This window comes from Triticum urartu, chromosome 2A (genome assembly GCF_056163025.1).
Source record: "Triticum urartu cultivar PI428250 chromosome 2A, HENAU_Tu73, whole genome shotgun sequence".
Taxonomy (NCBI): Eukaryota; Viridiplantae; Streptophyta; class Magnoliopsida; order Poales; family Poaceae; genus Triticum; species Triticum urartu.
In genome coordinates, this window is record NC_141874.1 from 630,229,457 (window position 1) to 630,238,472 (window position 9,016).

Below are 9,016 nucleotides of genomic sequence, written 5' to 3' on the forward strand. Positions count from 1 at the left end.
AAACTCAGTTACATGTGTGGATACACAGACAACACCATGTCCCTAGTAAGCCTCTAGTTGACTAGCTCGTTGATCAATAGATGGTTACGGTTTCCTGACCATGGACATTAGATGTCGTTGATGACGGGATCACATCATTAGGAGAATGATGTGATGGACAAGACCCAATCCTAAGCATAGCACTAGATCGTGTAGTTCGTATGCTAAAGCTTTTCTAATGTCAAGTATCATTTCCTTAGACCATGAGATTGTGCAACTCCTGGATACCGTAGGAATACTTTGGGTGTGCCAAACGTCACAACGTAACTGGGTGGCTATAAAGGTGCACTACGGGTATCTCCGAAAGTGTCTGTTGGGTTGGCACGAATCGAGACTGGGATTTGTCACTCCGTGTGACGGAGAGGTATCTTGGGCCCACTCGGTAGGACATCATCATAATGTGCACAATGTGATCAAGGAGTTGATCACGGGATGATGTGTTACGGAACGAGTAAAGAGACTTGCCAGTAACGAGATTGAACAAGGTATCGGGATACCGACGATCGAATCTCGGGCAAGTATCGTACCGCTAGACAAAGGGAATTGTATACGGGATTGATCGAATCCTCGACATCGTGGTTCATCCGATGAGATCATCATGGAACATGTGGGAACCAACATGGGTATCCAGATCCCGCTGTTGGTTATTGACCGGAGAACGTCTTGGTCATGTCTGCATGGTTCCCGAACCCGTAGGGTCTACACACTTAAGGTTCGATGACGCTAGGGTTATAGGGAATAGATACACGTGGTTACCGAATGTTGTTCGGAGTCCCGTATGAGATCCCGGATGTCACTAGGAGTTCCGGAATGGTCCGGAGGTAAAGATTTATATATGGGAAGTCCTGTTTTGGTCGCCGAAAAAGTTTCGGGGTTTATCGGTAACGTATCGGGACCACCGGGAGGGTCCCGGGGGTCCACCAAGTGGGGCCACCAGCCCCGGAGGGCTGCATGGGCCAAGTGTGGGAGGGTACCAGCTCCAGGTGGGCTGGTGCGCCCCCTCCACCAAGGCCCAAGGCTCAAGGGAGAGTGGAAGGGGGCAAACCCTAGGCTCAGATGGGCCTAAGGCCCACCTAGTGGTGCGCCTCCCTCTCTCCCCCCTTGCTGCCTCCCCTAGATGGGATCTAGGCTGGCCGCCACCCCTAGGGGTGAAAACCTAGGTGGGGGCGCAGCCCCTCCCCTCCCCCTATATATACTTGAGGTTTGGGCTGCCCAATACACATGAGTTCCTCTCCTTCTTGGCGCAGCCCTACCCCTCTCCCTCCTTGTCTCTTGCGGTGCTTGGCGAAGCCCTGCTGGAGTACCACGCTCCTCCACCACCACCACGCTGTTGTGCTGCTGTTGGATGGAGTCTTCCTCAACCTCTCCCTCTCTCCTTGCTGGATCAAGGCATGGGAGACATCGTCGGGCTGTACGTGTGTTGAACGCGGAGGTGCCGTCCGTTCGGCACTAGGATCTCCGGTGATTTGGATCACGACGAGTACGACTCCTTCAACCCCATTCTCTTGAACGCTTCCACTTAGCGATCTACAAGGGTATGTAGATGCACTCTCCTTCCCCTCGTTGCTGGTTTCTCCATAGATAGATCTTGGTGACACGTAGAAATTTTTTGAATTTCTGTTACGTTCCCCAACAGTGGCATCATGAGCTAGGTCTATTGCGTAGATTCTATGCACGAGTAGAACACAAAGCAGTTGTGGGCATTGATTTTGTCAATTTACTTGCCGTTACTAGTCTTATCTTGATTCGGCGGCATCGTGGGATGAAGCGGCCCGGACCGACCTTACACGTACTCTTACGTGAGACTGGTTCCACCGACTAACATGCACTAGTTGCATAAGGTGGCTAGCGGGTGTCTGTCTCTCCCACTTTAGTCGGATCGGATTCGATGAAAAGGGTCCTTATGAAGGGTAAATAGCAATTGGCATATCACGTTGTGGTTTTTGCGTAGGTAAGAAACGTTCTTGCTAGAAACCCACAACAGCCACGTAAAACATGCAAACAACAATTAGAGGACATCTAACTTGTTTTTGCAGGGTATGCCATGTGATGTGAAATGGCCAAAAGGATGTGATGAATGATATATGTGATGTATGAGATTGATCATGTTCTTGTAATAGGAATCACGACTTGCATGTCGATGAGTATGACAACCGGCAGGAGCGATGGGAGTTGTCTTTATTTATTGTATGACCTGCGTGTCATTGAACAACGCCATGTAATTACTTTACTTTATTGCTAACCGGTAGCCATAGTAGTAGAAGTAATAGTTGGCGAGCAACTTCATGGAGACACGATGATGGAGATCATGATGATGGAGATCATGGTGTCATGCCGGTGACAAGATGATCATGGAGCCCCAAGATGGAGATCAAAGGAGCTATATGATATTGGCCATATCATGTCACTATTATTTGATTGCATGTGATGTTTATCATGTTTTTGCATCTTGTTTACTTAGAACGACGGTAGTAAATAAGATGATCCCTCATAATAATTTCAAGAAAGTGTTCCCCCTAACTGTGCACCGTTGCGACAGTTTGTTGTTTCGAAGCACCACGTGATGATCGGGTGTGATAGATTCTAACGTTCACATACAACGGGTGTAAGACAGATTTAGACACGCGAAACACTTAGGTTGACTTGACGAGCCTAGCATGTACAGACATGGCCTCGGAACACAAGAGACCGAAAGGTCGAACATGAGTCGTATGGTAGATACGATCAACATGAAGATGTTCACCGATGATGACTAGTCCGTCTCACGTGATGATCGGACACGGCCTAGTTGACTCGGATCATGTAATCACTTAGATGACTAGAGGGATGTCTATCTGAGTGGGAGTTCATAAGATGAACTTAATTATCCTGAACATAGTCAAAAGGTCTTCGCAAATTATGTCGTAGCTCGCGCTTCAGTTCTACTGTTTAGATATGTTCCTAGAGAAAATTTAGTTGAAAGTTGATAGTAGCAATTATGCGGACTAGGTCCGTAAACTGTGGATTGTCCTCATTGCTTCATAGAAGGCTTATGTCCTTAAATGCACCGCTCAGTGTGCTGAACCTCGAACGTCGTCTGTGGATGTTGCGAACATCTGACATACACATTTTGATAACTACGTGATAGTTCAGTTAAACGGTTTAGAGTTGAGGCACCGAAGACGTTTTGAAACATCGCGAAACATATGAGATGTTTCGAGGGCTGAAATTGGGATTTCAGGCTCGTGCCCACGTCAAGAGGTATGAGACCCCCGATGATTTTCTTAGCCTGTAAACTAAGGAGAAAATCTCAATTGTTGAGCTTGTGCTCAGATTGTCTGAGTACAACAATCATTTGAATCGAGTGGGAGTTGATCTTCTAGATGAGATAGTGATGTTTCTCCGAAGTCATTACCACCAAGCTGCTAGAGCTTCATGATGAACTATAATGTATCGGGGACATATATGATGATCCTTGAGATATTCACGATGTTTGACACCACAAAAGTAGAAATCAAGAAGGAGCATCAATTGTTGATGGTTAGTGAAACCACTAGTTTCAAGAAGAGCAAGGGCAAGAAGGGATACTTCATGAAACGGCAAATCAGCTGCTGCTCTAGTGGAGAAACCCAAGGTTGAACCCAAACCCGAGACTGAGTGCTTCTGTAATAAGGGAAACAGCCACTGGAGCAGAATTACCCTAGATACTTGGTAGATGAGAAGGCTGTCGATAGAAGTATATTGGATATACATTATGTTAATGTGTACTTTACTAGTACTCCTAGTAGCACCAGGGTATTAGATATCGGTTCGGTTTCTAAGTGTTAGTAACTCGAAATAAAAGCTACGGAATAAACGGAGACTAGCTAAAGGTGAGATGACGATATGTGCTGGAAGTATTTCCAAGGTTGATCAAATATCGTACGCTCCCTCTACCATCAAGATTGGTGTTTGCGTTGAGCATAGATATGATTGGATTATGTCTATCGCAATACGGTTATTCATTTAAGGAGAATAATCGTTACTCTGTTTATTTGAATAATACCTTCAATGGTCTTGCACCTAAAATGAATGGTTTATTGAATCTCGATCGTAGTGATACACATGTTCATGCCAAAAGATATAAGATAGTAATGATAGTACCACCTACTTGTGGCACTGCCACGTAAGTCATATCGGTATAAAACGCATGAAGAAGCTCCATGTTGATGGATCTTTGGACTCACTCGTTTTGAAAAGTTTGAGACATGCGAACCATGTCTATTGGTGTATATGCATGAAGAAACTCCATGCAAATGGACCGTTTGGACTCACTTGACTTTGAATCACTTGAGACATGCAAATCATACCACATGGGCAAGATGACTGAAAGCCTTGTTTTCAGTAAAATGGAACTAGAAAGCAACTTGTTGGAAGTAATACATTTTGATGTGTGCAGTCCAATGAGTGCTGAGCGTGTAGTGGATATCGTTATGTTCTTACTTCACAGATGATTTGAGTAGATGTTGACTATATTTACTTGATGAATCACGAGTCTGAATTATTGAAAGGTTCAAGTAATTTCAGGGTGAAGTTGAAAGATCGTCGTGACAAGAGGATAAAAAGATCTATGATATGATCATAGAGATGAATATCTGAATTACGAGTTTGGCACAGAATTAAGACATTGTGGAAATTGTTTCACAACTAATGCAGCCTGGAACACCATAGTGTGATGGTGTGTCCGAACATCATAACTGCACCCTATTGGATATGATGCATACCATGATGTCTCTTATCGAATTACCACGATAGTTTATGGGTTAGGCATTAGAGACAACCACATTCACTTTAAATAGGGCACCACGTAATTCTGATGAGATGACACCGTATGAACTATGGTTTAGAGAAACCTAAGCTGTCATTTCTTAAAAGTTTGGGGCTGCGACGCTTATGTGAAAAGTTTCAGGCTGATAAGCTCGAACCCAAAGCGGATAAATGCATCTTCATAGGACACCCAAAACAGTTGGGTATACCTCCTGTCTCAGATCCGAAAGCAATAAGGGATTGTTTCTAGAATCGGGTCCTTTCTCGAGGAAAAGTTTCTCTCGAAAGAATTGAGTGGGAGGATGGTGGAGACTTGATGAGGTTATTGAACCGTCTCTTCCACTAGTGTGTGGCAGGGCACAGGAAGTTGTTCCTGTGGCACCTACATCAATTGAAGTGGAAGCTTATGATAGTGATCATGAAACTTCAGATCAAGTCACTACCAAACCTCGTGGGATGACAAGGATGCGTACTACTTCAGAGTGGTACGTGATCCTATCTTGGAAGTCATGTTGCTAGACAACAATGAACCTACGAGCTATGGAGAAGCGATGGTGGGCCTGGATTCCAAAATGGCTCGAGGCCATATAATCCGAGAGAGGATCCATATATGAAAACAAAGTGTAGACTTTGGCAGAATGGCTCGATGGTCGTAAGGCTGTTGAGTACAGATGGATTTTAAAAGGAAGACGGACAATGATGGTAAGTATCACCATTAAGAAAGTTCGACTTGTCGTTAAGATGTTTTCCGACAAGTTCAAGGAGTTGACTACGATGAGACTTTCTCATTCGTAGCGATGCTAAGAGTCTGTTGGAGTTATATTAGCAATTACTGCATTATTTATGAAATCTTGCAGATAGGATGTCAAAACATTGTTTCCTTGACGATTTTCTTGAGGAAAGGTTGTATGTGATACAACCGGAAGGTTTTGTCAATCCTGAAAGATGCTAATAAGTATGCAAAGCTCCAGCAATCCTTCTAAGGACTGGAGTAAGCATCTCGGAGTTGGAATGTATGCTTTGATGAGATGATCAAAGATTTAGGGTGTATACAAAGTTTATGAGAAACTTGTATTTCCAAAGAAGTGAGTGGGAGCACTATAGAATTTCCGATGAGTATGTGTTGTTAACATGTTGTTGATCGAAAATGATGTAGAATTTCTAGAAAGCATGCAGAGTTATTTGAAAAGTGTTTTTCAATGGAAAGCCTGGATTAAGCTACTTGAACATTGAGCATCAAGATCTATAAGGATAGATCAAAACGGTTAATGGTACTTTCAAATGAGCACATACCTTGACATGATCTTGAAGGTGTTCAAGATGGATCAGTCAAAGAAGGAGTTCTTGCCTGAGTTGTAAGGTATGAAGTTAAGAGTTAAAGCTCGACCACGGCAGAAGAAAGAGAAAGGACGAATGTCGGCCCCTATGCTTTTGTCATAGGCTCTATACGGTATGCCATGCTGAGTACCGCACCTGATGTGTGCCTTGCCACATGTCTGGCAAGAGGGTACAAAGGTGATCCAGGAGTGGATCACTAGATAGCGGTCAAAATTGTCCTTGGAGTAATAAGGACATGTTTCTCGATTATGGAGGTGATAAAGAGTTCGGCGTAAAGGGTTACATCGATGAAAGCTTTAACACCTATCCGAATGACTCTGAGTAGCAAACCGGATACGTATAGTGGAGCAACCATTTGGAATAGCTCCAAGTGGAGCGTGGAAGCAGCATTTATAATATGACCTAGAGATTTGCGAAGTACATACGGATCTGAATGTTGCAGACCCGTTGACTAAAACCTCTCTCACAAGCAAAACATGATCAAACCCAGAACTCATTGAGTCTTAATCACATGATGATGTGAACTAGTTTAGTGACACTAGTAAACTCTTGGATGTTGGTCACATGGCGATGTGACCTGTGAGTGTTAATCACATGGCGATATGAACTAGATTATTGACTCTAGTGCAAGTGGGAGACTGTTGGAAATATGCCCTAGAGGCAATAATAAATTGATTATTATTATGTTTACTTGTTCATGATAATCGTTTATTATCCATGCTAGAATTGTATTGATAGGAAACTCAGTTACATGTGTGGATACATAGACAACACCATGTCCCTAGTAAGCCTCTAGTTGACTAGCTCGTTGATCAATAGATGGTTACGGTTTCCTGACCATGGACATTGGATGTCGTTGATGACGGGATCACATCATTAGGAGAATGATGTGATGGACAAGACCCAATCCTAAGCATAGCACTAGATCGTGTAGTTCGTATGCTAAAGCTTTTCTAATGTCAAGTATCATTTCCTTAGACCATGAGATTGTGCAACTCCCGGATACCGTAGGAATACTTTGGGTGTGCCAAACGTCACAACGTAACTGGGTGGCTATAAAGGTGCACTATGGGTATCTCCGAAAGTGTCTGTTGGGTTGGCATGAATCGAGACTGGGATTTGTCACTCCGTGTGACGGAGAGGTATCTCTGGGTCCACTCGGTAGGACATCATCATAATGTGCACAATGTGATCAAGGAGTTGATCACGGGATGATGTGTTACGGAACAAGTAAAGAGACTTGCCAGTAACGAGATTGAACAAGGTATCGGGATACCGACGATCGAATCTCGAGCAAGTATCGTACCGCTAGAGAAAGGGAATTGTATACGGGATTGATCGAATCCTCGACATCGTGGTTCATCCGATGAGATCATCGTGGAACATGTGGGAACCAACATGGGTATCCAGATCCCGCTGTTGGTTATTGACCGGAGAACGTCTTGGTCATGTCTGCATGGTTCCCGAACCCGTAGGGTCTACACACTTAAGGTTCGATGACGCTAGGGTTATAGGGAATAGATATACGTGGTTACCGAATGTTGTTCGGAGTCCCGGATGAGATCCCGGACGTCACGAGGAGTTCCGGAATGGTCCATAGGTAAAGATTTATATATGGGAAGTCCTGTTTTGGTCGCCGGAAAAGTTTCGTGGTTTATCGGTAATGTACCGGGACCACTGGGAGGGTCCCGGGGGTCCACCAAGTGGGGCCACCAGCCCCGGTGGGCTGCATGGGCCAAGTGTGGGAGGGGACCAGCCCCAGGTGGGCTGGTGCGCCCCCCACCAAGGCCCAAGGCTCAAGGGAGAGTGGAAGGGGGCAAACCCTAGGCTCAGATGGGCCTAAGGCCCACCTAGTGGTGCGCCTCCCTCCCTCCCCCCTTGGCCACCTCCCCTAGATGGGATCTAGGCTGGCCGCCACCCCTAGGGGTGGAAACCTAGGTGGGGGCGCAGCCCCTCCCCTCCCCCTATATATACTTGAGGTTTGGGCTGCCCAATACACATGAGTTCCTCTCCTTCTTGGCGCAGCCCTACCCCTCTCCCTCCTTGTCTCTTGCGGTGCTTGGCGAAGCCCTGCTGGAGTACCACGCTCCTCCACCACCACCACGCCGTTGTGCTGTTGTTGGATGGAGTCTTCCTCAGCCTCTCCCTCTCTCCTTGCTGGATCAAGGCATGGGAGACGTCGTCGGGCTGTACGTGTGTTGAACGCGGAGGTGCCGTCCGTTCGGCACTAGGATCTCCGGTGATTTGGATCACGACGAGTACGACTCCTTCAACCCCGTTCTCTTGAACGCTTCCGCTTAGCGATCTACAAGGGTATGTAGATGCACTCTCCTTCCCCTCGTTGCTGGTTTCTCCATAGATAGATCTTGGTGACACGTAGAATTTTTTTGAATTTATGTTACATTCCCCAACACTCCATATCTCAAAACAATTATCAAGTATCAAACTTCTCATAGTATTCAATGCACTTTATATGAAAGTTTTTATTATACCCATCTTGGATGCCCATCATATTAGGACTAGTTTCAAAACCAAAGCAAATTACCATGCTGTTCTAAAGACTCTCAATATAATATAAGTGAAGCATGAGAGTTCATCTATTTCTATAAAATAAAACCACCACCGTGCTCTAAAAATATATAAGTGAAGCACTAGAGCAAATGACAAACTACTCCGAAAGATATAAGTGAAGATCAATGAGTAGTCGAATAATTATGCAACTATGTGAAGACTCTCTAACATTTAATAATTTCAGATCTTGGTATTTTATTCAAACAGCAAGCAAAACAAAATAAGATAAATTGACGCTCCAAGCAAAACACATATCATGTGGCGAATAAAAATATAGCTCCAA